The 15,546-nt window shown below is 43.3% G+C and overlaps 1 protein-coding gene across 2 annotated transcripts in view; it reads right to left on the reverse strand.

The window, feature by feature from the left end:
* The window catches only part of LOC110508817 (multiple C2 and transmembrane domain-containing protein 2-like), a 109,609-nt gene that overhangs the window by 60,813 nt on the left and 33,250 nt on the right, over positions 1-15,546 (reverse strand). The window lies entirely within an intron of this gene.

Here is a 15,546-nt window from a genome sequence, read left to right on the forward strand (position 1 = left end):
GGGTACCAGTCTGTCTGTGTCCTTGTGTCTTTCACAACACCAGAACCATGTAACCTGGGTACCAGTCTGTCTGTGTCCTTGTGTCTTTCACAACACCAGAACCATGTAACCTGCGTACCAGTCTGTCTGTGTCCTTTCACAACACCAGAACCATGTAACCTGGGTACCAGTCTGTCTGTGTCCTTGTGTCTTTCAGAACACCAGAACCATGTAACCTGGGTACCAGTCTGTCTGTGTCCTTGTGTCTTTCAGAACACCAGAACTATGTAACCTGGGTACCAGTCTGTCTGTGTCCTTTCACAACACCAGAACCATGTAACCTGGGTACCAGTCTGTCTGTGTCCTTGTGTCTTTCAGAACACCAGAACCATGTAACCTGCGTACCAGTCTGTCTGTGTCCTTTCACAACACCAGAACCATGTAACCTGGGTACCAGTCTGTCTGTGGCCTTGTGTCTTTCACAACACCAGAACCATGTAACCTGGGTACCAGTCTGTCTGTGTCCTTGTGTCTTTCACAACACCAGAACCATGTAACCTGGGTACCAGTCTGTCTGTGTCCTTGTGTCCTTTCACAACACCAGAACCATGTAACCTGGGTACCAGTCTGTCTGTGTCCTTGTGTCTTTCACAACACCAGAACCATGTAACCTGGGTACCAGTCTGTCTGTGCCTTTCACAACACCAGAACCATGTAACCTGGGTACCAGTCTGTCTGTGTCCTTGTGTCTTTCACAACACCAGAACCATGTAACCTGGGTACCAGTCTGTCTGTGTCCTTTCACAACACCAGAACCATGTAACCTGGGTACCAGTCTGTCTGTGTCCTTTCACAACACCAGAACCATGTAACCTGGGTACCAGTCTGTCTGTGTCCTTGTGCCTTTCACAACACCAGAACCATGTAGCCTGGGTACCAGTCTGTCTGTGTCCTTTCACAACACCAGAACCATGTAACCTGGGTACCAGTCTGTCTGTGTCCTTTCACAACACCAGAACCATGTAACCTGGGTACCAGTCTGTCTGTGTCCTTGTGCCTTTCACAACACCAGAACCATGTAGCCTGGGTACCAGTCTGTCTGTGTCCTTTCACAACACCAGAACCATGTAACCTGGGTACCAGTCTGTCTGTGTCCTTGTGTCTTTCACAACACCAGAACCATGTAACCTGGGTACCAGTCTGTCTGTGTCCTTGTGTCTTTCACAACACCAGAACCATGTAACCTGCGTACCAGTCTGTCTGTGTCCTTTCACAACACCAGAACCATGTAACCTGGGTACCAGTCTGTCTGTGTCCTTGTGTCTTTCAGAACACCAGAACCATGTAACCTGGGTACCAGTCTGTCTGTGTCCTTGTGTCTTTCAGAACACCAGAACTATGTAACCTGGGTACCAGTCTGTCTGTGCGATCACTCCATTCTCCCAAACATGACAAGGAGTTGGAATGATCGCATAAACAGACCTGGGACCAGGCTAAGAAGCATGTGGTTATTTCAACAGATCTGGGACCAGGCTAAGAAGCATGTGGTTATGTCAACAGATCTGGGACCAGGCTAAGAAGCATGTGGTTAATTCAACAGATCTGGGACCAGGCTAAGAAGCATGTGGTTAATTCAACAGACCTGGGACCAGGCTAAGAAGCATGTGGTTATTTCAACAGATCTGGGACCAGGCTAAGAAGCATGTGGTTATTTCAACAGATCTGGGACCAGGCTAAGAAGCATGTGGTTATTTCAACAGATCTGGGACCAGGCTAAGAAGCATGTGGTTAATTCAACAGATCTGGGACCAGGCTAAGAAGCATGTGGTTAATTCAACAGACCTGGGACCAGGCTAAGAAGCATGTGGTTATTTCAACAGATCTGGGACCAGGCTAAGAAGCATGTGGTTATTTCAACAGATCTGGGACCAGGCTAAGAAGCATGTGGTTATTTCAACAGATCTGGGACCAGGCTAAGAAGCATGTGGTTATTTCAACAGATCTGGGACCAGGCTAAGAAGCATGTGGTTAATTCCTGATAATGCATCTGCTGCTGTGCATTAATATTTCCACACCACATGTATAATAGATATATAATGGATGGATTGAATAGTGACAGCACCATAGTGATATGTTAATGCTCTCATACCACATGTATAATAGATATATAATGGATGGATTGAATAGCGACAGCACCACAGTGATATGTTAATGCTCTCATACCACATGTATACTATATATAAAAACAACTATGCTTTAATTGAGAAGTGGGCACTGGTCTGAAGCTGAAAAAGAAAAGAAAATTCACATGAGCACCACAATGCCTACTCCACCCATGCTCTACCAAGGTTTTACAGCACACAGCTTTGACAACAGTAGCAATGTTGGTGAATTGTACTTCCAACTATGTGTAGGCAGGTTTCTTAGGATTCAAACCTTCTCAAACAGCCTGATTCATACTGTTAGAGGTGGCGCAGCACAATAATGGGATTTGTGCAGCGATACAAGTTAAAGTATTTGATTCTTCACCCACCACACTAATCCCATTCCATTACCTTTACAATATTATTTTTAATGAGAAGAAAACAAGCTTTGCTTTTATGCCATTACTAAGCAGTCAGACTTTAACTCGGTCCTGAGATACATCCCTGTTGCTTGGACCATTTCCTTCTTCGACAGATAAACTGTCAAGCTGGCAGACACAACAACGCTTGACCAGACTCCTACTGTTCTGAAGGTGTTCTGGCCAGGTGGTACTAAACAACGCTTGACCAGACTCCTACTGTTCTGAAGGTGTTCTGGCCAGGTGGTACTAAACAACGCTTGACCAGACTCCTACTGTTCTGAAGGTGTTCTGGCCAGGTGGTACTAAACAACGCTTGACCAGACTCCTACTGTTCTGAAGGTGTTCTGGCCAGGTGGTACTAGACAACGCTTGACCAGACTCCTACTGTTCTGAAGGTGTTCTGGCCAGGTGGTACTAAACAACGCTTGACCAGACTCCTACTGTTCTGAAGGTGTTCTGGCCAGGTGGTACTAAACAACGCTTGACCAGACTCCTACTGTTCTGAAGGTGTTCTGGCCAGGTGGTACTAAACAACGCTTGACCAGACTCCTACTGTTCTGAAGGTGTTCTGGCCAGGTGGTACTAGATACCCCCATATCATTTCCCAGACCACGCAGCATAATGTGCCGTTAAAACGTGGCTCTGGCATTTCGTAACCCAAACAGAAGACGAAGGTAGGAAAACAAACCATTAAGAGAGACTAAAGCAGATGTATCTTTGGCTCAGTTAGAGGGACCTACCAATATCCCTTCATGAGATCAAACTGACGATTTTGTATTTGTATTTATTAAGGATCCTCATTAGCTGCAGCTACTCTTCCTGGGGTTTATTATGGATCCCCATTAGTTCCTGCCAAGGCAGCAGCTCCTCTTCCTGGGGTTTATTATGGATCCCCATTAGTTCCTGCCAAGGCAGCAGCTACTCTTCCTGGGGTTTATTATGGATCCCCATTAGTTCCTGTCAAGGCAGCAGCTACTCTTCCTGGGGTTTATTATGGATCCCCATTAGTTCCTGTCAAGGCAGCAGCTACTCTTCCTGGGGTTTATTATGGATCCCCATTAGTTCCTGCCAAGGCAGCAGCTACTCTTCCTGGGGTTTATTAGGGATCCCCATTAGTTCCTGCCAAGGCAGTAGCTACTCTTCCTGGGGTTTATTATGGATCCCCATTAGTTCCTGTCAAGGCAGCAGCTACTCTTCCTGGGGTTTATTATGGATCCCCATTAGTTCCTGCCAAGGCAGCAGCTACTCTTCCTGGGGTTTATTAGGGATCCCCATTAGTTCCTGCCAAGGCAGTAGCTACTCTTCCTGGGGTTTATTATGGATCCCCATTAGTTCCTGTCAAGGCAGCAGCTACTCTTCCTGGGGTTTATTATGGATCCCCATTAGTTCCTGCCAAGGCAGCAGCTACTCTTCCTGGGGTTTATTATGGATCCCCATTAGTTCCTGCCAAGGCAGCAGCTACTCTTCCTGGGGTTTATTATGGGTCCCCATTAGTTCCTGCCAAGGCAGCAGCTACTCTTCCTGGGGTTTATTATGGATCCCCATTAGTTCCTGCCAAGGCAGCAGCTACTCTTCCTGGGGTTTATTATGGATCCCCATTAGTTCCTGTTGCCAAGGCAGCAGCTACTCTTCCTGGGGTTTATTATGGATTCCCATTAGTTCCTGCCAAGGCAGCAGCTACTCTTCCTGGGGTTTATTATGGATCCCCATTAGTTCCTGTTGCCAAGGCAGCAGCTACTCTTCCTGGGGTTTATTATGGATCCCCATTAGTTCCTGTCAAGGAGGCAGCTACTCTTCCTGGGGTTTATTATGGATCCCCATTAGTTCCTGTCAAGGCAGCAGCTACTCTTCCTGGGGTTTATTATGGATCCCCATTAGTTCCTGTCAAGGAGGCAGCTACTCTTCCTGGGGTTTATTATGGATCCCCATTAGTTCCTGTCAAGGCAGCAGCTACTCTTCCTGGGGTTTATTATGGATCCCCATTAGTTCCTGCCAAAGCAGCAGCTACTCTTCCTGGGGTTTATTATGGATCCCCATTAGTTCCTGTCAAGGCAGCAGCTACTTTTCCTGGGGTTTATTATGGATCCCCATTAGTTCCTGCCAAGGCAGCAGCTACTCTTCCTGGGGTTTATTATGGATCCCCATTAGTTCCTGTTGCCAAGGCAGCAGCTACTCTTCCTGGGGTTTGTCATGGTTCCCCATTAGTTCCTGCCAAGGCAGCAGCTACTTTCCCTGGGGTCCAGCTAAATTAAGTCAGTTCATACAATTTTAAAACATTACAATACATTCCCCAGGCCCCTACTCCACCACTACCACATACCTACAGTACTAAATCCATGTGTATGTATAGTGCGTATGTTATCGTCCGTGTGTTTTTGTGTGTGTGTGTGTGTGTGTGTGTGTGTGTCTGTTTGTGTTGCTTCACAATCCCTGCTGTTCCATAAGGTGTTTTTTAATCTGCTTTTTTTAATCAAATTTTACTGCTGCATCAGTTACTTGATGTGGAATAGAGTTCCATGTAGTCATGGCTCTATGTAGTACTGTGGAATAGAGTTCCATGTAGTCATGGCTCTATGTAGTACTGTGGAATAGAGTTCCATGTAGTCATGGCTCTGTGTAGTACTGTGGAATAGAGTTCCATGTAGTCATGGCTCTATGTAGTACTGTGGAATAGAGTTCCATGTAGTCATGGCTCTGTGTAGTACTGTGGAATAGAGTTCCATGTAGTCATGGCTCTATGTAGTACTGTGGAATAGAGTTCCATGTAGTCATGGCTCTGTGTAGTACTGTGGAATAGAGTTCCATGTAGTCATGGCTCTGTGTAGTACTGTGGAATAGAGTTCCATGTAGTCATGGCTCTATGTAGTACTGTGGAATAGAGTTCCATGTAGTCATGGCTCTATGTAGTACTGTGGAATAGAGTTCCATGTAGTCATGGCTCTATGTAGTACTGTGAGCATCCCATAGTCTGTTCTGAACTTGGGGACTGTGAAGAGACCTCTTGTGGCATGTCTTGTGGAGTATGCATGGGTGTCTGAGCTGTGTGCCAGTAGTTTAAACAGACAGCTCTGTGCATTCAACATGTCAATACCGCTCATAAATAAAAGCAGTGATGAAGTCAATCTCTCCTCCACTTTCAGCCAAGAGAGAATGCATATCATTAACATTAGCTCTCAGTGGGTTTTGTGATGAATGAGCCATCTGGAGCTGAATGGTGTTTGACCAGATTCAATGCTCTTTCACAGTAAACAAATTGACAACAGACTTTCAGCACGCTGATAGGGAAGGACATTCAACAAGCACAGCACCTACACAAATGACTGATGATTGGCTGAGAGAAATTGATCAATACATATTGTTGATTTCATTCATGTACTGTTTGTAACTACCCTGGTAGGTTGATTGATAACCTGAACCAGGCTGCAGGCACTGGTTACAGTTTGAAGCTCTCTCTTAAGTAGGCAGTCAGATGAGAGCCAGTCAATATTTAACATCACCCAGAAAGTATACCTCTCTGTTGAGATCACATACACTATCAAGCATACTGACTGTTAGCACTTGGTGGTCTATAGCAGCTTCCCACCAGAATGGGCTTTATGTGAGGCAGATGAACCTGTAGCCATATTACTTCAACAGTTTTTAACATGAGATCCTCTCTAATATTTACAGGAATGTGGTTCAGAATATAAACAGCAACACCTCCAGCTTTGGCATTTCTGTCTTTTCTGTAGATGTTATAACCATGTATTGCTAGCACTGTATCAAAGGTATTATCTATGTGAGTTACAGAGATAGTCAGATTATGAATGTCATCTGTTACAAGCAAGTTATTGATTTCATGAACCTTGTATCTAAAGCTACATATGTTAACGTGGGCTATTTCTAACACTTTTCTGGGATGCTTGATTGTTTTTCTTGCTTTACTGGGAAGCTTCGTAGAGGTAGACATGCTCAGGTTATTTTTATTAGTGCAGGGTGAGATGCACACTGTGGACTTCCTGCTAGGGCACACCACATCAGTGCTAGCAGCATAACTCTGGTTCATAGGTATATGATTACTGTATAAAACAGCTGTAGGATCAGCAGAGGCATTCATGGAGGTAAGAGGGACAGAAATCAGGTTACTTACATTGCGTCTTCTAACGCCTCTGGGATAATGTACATTTGCTGAATAATTATGATGACTCAGCGACACAATGGTGGGGATTAACAGAGCTGGGCTTGGGTCATTGATCAGTCGTGTCTCAACGCGGCCTAATAATGCTGTGAAAGGATCCAGGAACCCAAATTATTTGGGTGGATCCCATCCTCCGTATATAAAATAAGCTTTGTTACCAGAAGGAATTTAAATTGTCAGTAAATGTCACACCCACAGAGCTACAACAGTCTGGTAGCCAGTTATAGAGGGATAAACGTCTGCTGTAATGTTCAATAGTCTGGTAGCCAGTTATAGAGGGATAAACGTCTGCTGTAATGTTCAATAGTCTCGTAGCCAGTTATAGAGGGATAAACGTCTGCTGTAATGTTCAATAGTCTGGTAGACAGTTATAGAGGGATAAACGTCTGCTGTAATGTTCAATAGTCTCGTAGCCAGTTATAGAGGGATAAACGTCTGCTGTAATGTTCAATAGTCTCGTAGCCAGTTATAGAGGGATAAACGTCTGCTGTAATGTTCAATAGTCTCGTAGCCAGTTATAGAGGGATAAACGTCTGCTGTAATGTTCAATAGTCTCGTAGCCAGTTATAGAAGGATAAACGTCTGCTGTAATGTTCAATAGTCTGGTAGCCAGTTATAGAGGGATAAACGTCTGCTGTAATGTTCAATAGTCTGGTAGACAGTTATAGAGGGATAAACGTCTGCTGTAATGTTCAATAGTCTGGTAGCCAGTTATAGAGGGATAAACGTCTGCTGTAATGTTCAATAGTCTGGTAGCCAGTTATAGAGGGATAAACGTCTGCTGTAATGTTCAATAGTCTCGTAGCCAGTTATAGAGGGATAAACGTCTGCTGTAATGTTCAATAGTCTCGTAGCCAGTTATAGAGGGATAAACGTCTGCTGTAATGTTCAATAGTCTCGTAGCCAGTTATAGAGGGATAAACGTCTGCTGTAATGTTCAATAGTCTCGTAGCCAGTTATAGAGGGATAAACGTCTGCTGTAATGTTCAATAGTCTGGTAGCCAGTTATAGAGGGATAAACGTCTGCTGTAATGTTCAATAGTCTGGTAGCCAGTTATAGAGGGATAAACGTCTGCTGTAATGTTCAATAGTCTGGTAGCCAGTTATAGAGGGATAAACGTCTGCTGTAATGTTCAATAGTCTGGTAGACAGTTATAGAGGGATAAACGTCTGCTGTAATGTTCAATGCCACGATTTAGCGAGGGCAGGGGGACAGATATTATGAGGCATTTGTTGGTGACAAGTAGAGACCCAATCAGTTATTTCAAAACCATATTCTGCTGTTCTGACCTGCCCTTCATAATGCCATTCGACCCCACATGAACCATGACAGTGTCAGCCCCAGGTGACTCTCTGATCCAGAAAGTGGTGGTTCAGGCTGTGTGCAGGACACAACAGCCAGAGGGACAGAGCTCTGATCCAGAGAGTGGTGGTTCAGGCTGTGTGCAGGACACAACAGCCAAAAGGACAGAGCTCTGATCCAGAGAGTGGTGGTCCAGGCTGTACCCAGGCAGTTGACTGACTAGGCCAGGGAGAGGTAGCTGGAGGGCCATCCACAGCCATGGAGGGAACACCCAAGCCCCCGGCAGAAGACAGCTGGTACAGGGCCTCAAAATGCGATTTGCACGTCTTATTAAGTCTGGAAGCGGGAGAAGAAGGCAGGGGGCCGAGAAAATGTAAACAGTACTTTCAGGTGTCAGGCAAAATGTAACCAGTACTTTCAGGTGTCAGGGTAAATGTAACCAGTACTTTCAGGTGTCAGGGTAAATGTAACCAGTACTTTCAGGTGTCAGGGTAATTGTAACCAGTACTTTCAGGTGTCAGAGAAAATGTAACCAGTACTTTCAGGTGTCAGGGTAAATGTAACCAGTACTTTCAGGTGTCAGGGAAAATGTAACCAGTACTTTCAGGTGTCAGAGAAAATGTAACCAGTACTTTCAGGTGTCAGGGAAAATGTAACCAGTACTTTCAGGTGCCAGGGAAAATGTAACCAGTACTTTCAGGTGTCAGAGAAAATGTAACCAGTACTTTCAGGTATCAGAGAAAATGTAAACAGTACTTTCAGGTATCAGAGAAAATGTAACCAGTACTTTCAGGTGTCAGGATACATGTAACCAGTACTTTCAGGTGTCAGGGAAAATGTAACCAGTACTTTCAGGTGTCAGGGCAAATGTAACCAGTACTTTCAGGTGTCAGGGAAAATGTAACCAGTACTTTCAGGTGTCAGAGAAAATGTAACCAGTACTTTCAGGTATCAGAGAAAATGTAACCAGTACTTTCAGGTGTCATAGCAAATGTAACCAGTACTTTCAGGTGTCAGGGAAAATTTAACCAGTACTTTCGGGTGTCAGGGAAAATGTAACCAGTACTTTCAGGTGTCAGAGAAAATGTAACCAGTACTTTCAGGTATCAGAGAAAATGTAACCAGTACTTTCAGGTGTCAGGGAAAATGTAACCAGTTATTTCAGGTGTCAGGGAAAATGTAACCAGTACTTTCAGGTGTCAGAGAAAATGTAACCAGTACTTTCAGGTGTCAGGGCAAATGTAACCAGTACTTTCAGGTGTCAGAGCAAATGTAACCAGTACTTTCAGGTGTCAGAGAAAATGTAACCAGTACTTTCAGGTGTCAGGGAAAATGTAACCAGTACTTTCAGGTGTCAGGGTAAATGTAACCAGTACTTTTGGGTGTCAGGGAAAATGTAACCAGTACTTTCAGGTGTCAGGGAAAATGTAACCAGTACTTTCAGGTGTCAGGGAAAATGTAACCAGTACTTTCAGGTGTCTGGGAAAATGTAACCAGTACTTTCAGGTGTCAGGGGAAATGTAACCAGTACTTTCAGGTGTCAGGATACATGTAACCAGTACTTTCAGGTGTCAGGGAAAATGTAACCAGTACTTTCAGGTGTCAGGGAAAATGTAACCAGTACTTTCAGGTGTCAGGGAAAATGTAACCAGTACTTTCAGGTGTCAGGGAAAATGTAACCAGTACTTTCAGGTGTCAGGGAAAATGTATGGAGTAAAAAGTACATTATTTTCTTTAGGAATGTAGTGTAGTAAAATAAAAAATATTCAAAAATAAAAATAGTTAAGTAGAGTTACAACAAAAAACAACTTAAGTAGTAGAGGTCGATCTCTATTACGTAGTACTTAGAGTCATTTTACTTGAGTATTTTACTGCTCTTGGTATACAGACGCCAGTGATGACTTTCACTTTAGCGGTGATAAATTCAATTCTTTGAGGAAAAGATTATGATTATTAGAAAGCAAATTACGGACTCCTCTTTAAATCTACGTATTCCTTCAAAGCTCAGTTGTCCTGAGTCTGCACAACTCTGCCAGGACCTAGGATCAAGAGAGACGCTCAAGTGTTTTAGTACTATATCTCTTGACACAATGATGAAAATAATCATGGCCTCTAAACCTTCAAGCTGCATACTGGACCCTATTCCAACTAAACTACTGAAAGAGCTGCTTCCTGTGCTTGGCCCTCCTATGTTGAACATAATAAACGGCTCTCTATCCACCGGATGTGTACCAAACTCACTAAAAGTGGCAGTAATAAAGCCTCTCCTGACAAAGCCAAACCTTGACCCAGAAAATATAAAAAACTATCGGCCTATATCGAATCTTCCATTCCTCTCAACATTTTTAGAAAAGGCTGTTGCGCAGCAACTCACTGCTTTCCTGAAGACAAACAATGTATACAAAATGCTTCAGTCTGGTTTCAGACCCCATCATAGCACTGAGACTGCACTTGTGAAGGTGGTAAAGTACATTTTAATGGCATCGGACTGAGGCTCTGCATCTGTCCTCGTGCTCCTAGACCTTAGTGCTGCTTTTGATACCATCGATCACCACATTCTTTTGGAGAGATTGGAAACCCAAATTGGTCTACACGGACAAGTTCTGGCCTGGTTTAGATCTTATCTGTCGGAAAGATATCAGTTTGTCTCTGTGAATGGTTTGTCCTCTGACAAATCAACTGTAAATTTCGGTGTTCCTCAAGGTTCCGTTTTAGGACCACTATTGTTTTCACTATATATTTTACCTCTTGGGGATGTTATTCGAAAACATAATGTTAACTTTCACTGCTATGCGGATGACACGCAGCTGTACATTTCAATGAAACATGGTGAAGCCCCAAAATTGCCCTTGCTAGAAGCATGTGTTTCAGACATAAGGAAGTGGATGGCTGCAAACTTTCTATTTTTAAACTCGGACAAAACAGAGATGCTTGTTCTAGGTCCCAAGAAACAAAGAGATCTTCTGTTGAATCTGACAATTAATCTTAATGGTTGTACAGTCGTCTCAAATAAAACTGTGAAGGACCTCGGCTTTACTCTGGACCCTGATCTCTCTTTTGAAGAACATATCAAGATCATTTCAAGGACAGCTTTTTTCCATCTACGTAACATTGCAAAAATCAGAAACTTTCTGTCCAAAAATGATGCAGAAAAATGTATCCATGCTTTTGTAACTTCTAGGTTAGACTACTGCAATGCTCTACTTTCCGGCTACCTGGATAAAGAACTAAATAAACTTCAGTTAGTGCTAAATACGGCTGCTAGAATCCTGACTAGAACCACAAAATTTGATCATATTACTCCAGTGCTAGCCTCCCTACACTGGCTTCCTGTCAAAGCAAGGGCTGATTTCAAGGTTTTACTGCTAACCTACAAAGCATTACATGGGCTTGCTCCTACCTATCTCTCTGATTTGGTCCTGCCGTACATACCTACACGTACGCTACGGTCACAAGACGCAGGCCTCCTAATTGTCCCTAGAATTTCTAAGCAAACAGCTGGAGGCAGGGCTTTCTCCTATAGAGCTCCATTTTTATGGAACGGTCTGCCTACCCATGTCAGAGACGCAAACTCGGTCTCAACCTTTAAGTCTTTACTGAAGACTCATCTCTTCAGTGGGTCATATGATTGAGTGTAGTCTGGCCCAGGAGTGGGAAGGTGAACGGAAAGGCTCTGGAGCAACGAACCGCCCTTGCTGTCTCTGCCTGGCCGGTTCCCCTCTTTCCACTGGGATTCTCTGCCTCTAACCCTATTACAGGTGCTGAGTCACTGGCTTACTGGGGCTCTCTCATGCCGTCCCTGGAAGGGGTGCGTCACCTGAGTGGGTTGATTCACTGATGTGGTCATCCTGTCTGGGTTGGCGCCCCCCCTTGGGTTGTGCCATGGCGGAGATCTTTGTGGGCTATACTCAGCCTTGTCTCAGGATGGTAAGTTGGTGGTTGAAGATATCCCTCTAGTGGTGTGGGGGCTGTGCTTTGGCAAAGTGGGTGGGGTTATATCCTTCCTGTTTGGCCCTGTCCGGGGGTGTCCTCGGATGGGGCCACAGTGTCTCCTGACCCCTCCTGTCGCAGCCTCCAGTATTTATGCTGCAGTAGTTTATGTGCCGGGGGGCTAGGGTCAGTTTGTTATATCTGGAGTACTTCTCCTGTCCTATTCGGTGTCCTGTGTGAATCTAAGTGTGCGTTCTCTAATTCTCTCCTTCTCTCTTTCTTTCTCTCTCTCGGAGGACCTGAGCCCTAGGACCATGCCCCAGGAATACCTGACATGATGACTCCTTGCTGTCCCCAGTCCACCTGACCGTGCTGCTGCTCCAGTTTCAACTGTTCTGCCTTATTATTATTCGACCATACTGGTCATTTATGAACATTTGAACATCTTGGCCATGTTCTGTTATAATCTCCACCCGGCACAGCCAGAAGAGGACTGGCCACCCCACATAGCCTGGTTCCTCTCTAGGTTTCTTCCTAGGTTTTTGGCCTTTCTAGGGAGTTTTTCCTAGCCACCGTGCTTCTACACCTGCATTGCTTGCTGTTTGGGGTTTTAGGCTGGGTTTCTGTACAGCACTTTGAGATATCAGCTGATGTACGAAGGGCTATATAAATACATTTGATTTGATTTGATTTGATGTAGGAGCAGATTATATACAGACACCAGTAATGTAGGAGCAGATTGTATACAGACACCAGTGATGTAGGAGCAGATTATATACAGACACCAGTGATATAGGAGCAGATTATATACAGACACCAGTGATATAGGAGCAGATTATATACAGACACCAGTGATGTAGGAGCAGATTATATACAGACACCAGTGATATAGGAGCAGATTATATACAGACACCAGTGATGTAGGAGCAGATTGTGTACAGACACCAGTGATGTAGGAGCAGATTATATACAGACACCAGTGATGTAGGAGCAGATTGTGTACAGACACCAGTGATGTAGGAGCAGATTATATACAGACACCAGTGATGTAGGAGCAGATTATATACAGACACCAGTGATGTAGGAGCAGATTATATACAGACACCAGTGATGTAGGAGCAGATTATATACAGACACCAGTGATATAGGAGCAGATTATATACAGACACCAGTGATGTAGGAGCAGATTATATACAGACACCAGTGATGTAGGAGCAGATTATATACAGACGTCAGTGATGTAGGAGCAGATTATATACAGACACCAGTGATGTAGGAGCAGATTATATACAGACGTCAGTGATGTAGGAGCAGATTATATACAGACACCAGTGATGTAGGAGCAGATTATATACAGACACCAGTGATATAGGAGCAGATTATATACAGACACCAGTGATGTAGGAGCAGATTATATACAGACACCAGTGATGTAGGAGCAGATTATATACAGACACCAGTGATGTAGAAGCAGATTATATACAGACACCAGTGATGTAGGAGCAGATTGTATACAGACACCAGTGATGTAGGAGCAGATTATATACAGACACCAGTGATATAGGAGCAGATTATATACAGACACCAGTGATATAGGAGCAGATTGTATACAGACACCAGTGATGTAGGAGCAGATTATATACAGACACCAGTGATGTAGGAGCAGATTATATACAGACACCAGTGATGTAGGAGCAGATTATATACAGACACCAGTGATGTAGGAGCAGATTATATACAGACACCAGTGATGTAGGAGCAGATTATATACAGACACCAGTGATGTAGGAGCAGATTATATACAGACACCAGTGATGTAGGAGCAGATTATATACAGACACCAGTGATGTAGGAGCAGATTATATACAGACACCAGTGATGTAGGAGCAGATTATATACAGACACCAGTGATGTAGGAGCAGATTATATACAGACACCAGTGATGTAGGAGCAGATTGTATACAGACACCAGTGATGTAGGAGCAGATTGTGTACAGACACCAGTGATGTAGGAGCAGATTGTATACAGACACCAGTGATGTAGGAGGAGATTGTATACAGACACCAGTGATGTAGGAGCAGATTATATACAGACACCAGTGATGTAGGAGCAGATTATATACAGACGCCAGTGATATAGGAGCAGATTGTATACAGACACCAGTGATGTAGGAGCAGATTATATACAGACACCAGTGATGTAGGAGCAGATTATATACAGACGCCAGTGATATAGGAGCAGATTGTATACAGACACCAGTGATGTAGGAGCAGATTATATACAGACACCAGTGATGTAGGAGCAGATTATATACAGACACCAGTGATGTAGGAGCAGATTATATACAGACGCCAGTGATGTAGGAGCAGATTATATACAGACACCAGTGATGTAGGAGCAGATTGTATACAGACACCAGTGATATATGAGCAGATTATATACAGACACCAGTGATATATGAGCAGATTGTGTAACCCTACACGGCCACCATGTCTAGCATCCAGTGGGGTTCTTTTGAAAAGAATAATCACTGTAAGGCTAAATCATATTTAATAAACCTGACTATCTGACTCCATTTAATAAACCTGACTCCATTTAATAAACCTGACTATCTGACTCCATTTAATAAACCCGACTATCTGACTCCATTTAATAAACCTGACTATCTGACTCCATTTAATAAACCTGACTATCTGACTCCACTTAATAAACCTGACTATCTGACTCCATTTAATAAACCTGACTCCATTTAATAAACCTGACTATCTGACTCCACTTAATAAACCTGACTATCTGACTCCATTTAATAAACCCGACTCCATTTAATAAACCTGACTATCTGACTCCACTTAATAAACCTGGCTATCTGACTCCATTTAATAAACCTGACTATCTGACTCCATTTAATAAACCTGACTATCTGACTCCATTTAATAAACCTGACTATCTGACTCCATTTAATAAACCTGACTATCTGACTCCACTTAATAAACCTGACTATCTGACTCCATTTAATAAACCTGACTCCATTTAATAAACCTGACTATCTGACTCCATTTAATAAACCTGACTATCCGACTCCACTTAATAAACCTGACTATCTGACTCCATTTAATAAACCTGACTATCTGACTCCATTTAATAAACCTGACTATCTGACTCCACTTAATAAACCTGACTATCTGACTCCATTTAATAAACCTGACTATCTGACTCCATTTAATAAACCTGACTATCTGACTCCATTTAATAAACCTGACTATCTGACTCCATTTAATAAACCTGACTATCTGACTCCACTTAATAAACCTGACTATCTGACTCCATTTAATAAACCTGACTCCATTTAATAAACCTGACTATCTGACTCCATTTAATAAACCTGACTATCCGACTCCACTTAATAAACCTGACTATCTGACTCCATTTAATAAACCTGACTATCTGACTCCATTTAATAAACCTGACTATCCGACTCCACTTAATAAACCTGACTATCTGACTCCATTTAATAAACCTGACTCCATTTAATAAACCTGACTATCTGACTCCATTTAATAAACCTGACTCCATTTAATAAACCTGACTAT

The sequence above is a fragment of the Oncorhynchus mykiss genome, chromosome 6 (genome assembly GCF_013265735.2).
Source record: "Oncorhynchus mykiss isolate Arlee chromosome 6, USDA_OmykA_1.1, whole genome shotgun sequence".
Classification (NCBI taxonomy): domain Eukaryota; kingdom Metazoa; phylum Chordata; class Actinopteri; order Salmoniformes; family Salmonidae; genus Oncorhynchus; species Oncorhynchus mykiss.